Genomic DNA, 380 nt, shown 5'->3' with positions numbered 1-380 from the left:
AAAGAGAAAGAAAGAAAGAAAGAAAGAAAGAAAGAAAGAAAGAAAGAAAGAAAGAAAGAAAGAAAGAAAGAGAAAGAAAGAAAGAAAGAAAGAAAGAAAGAAAGAAAGGAGGAAGGAAGGAAGGAAGGAAGGAAGGAAGGAAGGAAGGAAGAAATGGAGACTTTGAACAAACAATCGGCCGAGAAGCTGACCCGTGTCTGTTGGATGCCAATGCCCATCACCACTGCACCACACTGCCTCCCACGAGGGAGACAGAGCTTTAATTTACCTAAGTCCCCCCAAAGGATGCACGCTATACTCTGGAATAAATAGGTCCAAGTAATTATTAGACCAAAACTTCATTTCATTTTTGAGCCCTCTGACTAGACCCTGAAAATTGC

This window comes from Herpailurus yagouaroundi, unplaced genomic scaffold (genome assembly GCF_014898765.1).
Source record: "Herpailurus yagouaroundi ecotype Mexico unplaced genomic scaffold, PumYag 63220, whole genome shotgun sequence".
Classification (NCBI taxonomy): Eukaryota; Metazoa; Chordata; class Mammalia; order Carnivora; family Felidae; genus Herpailurus; species Herpailurus yagouaroundi.
This window is presented reverse-complemented; position numbering follows the sequence as displayed.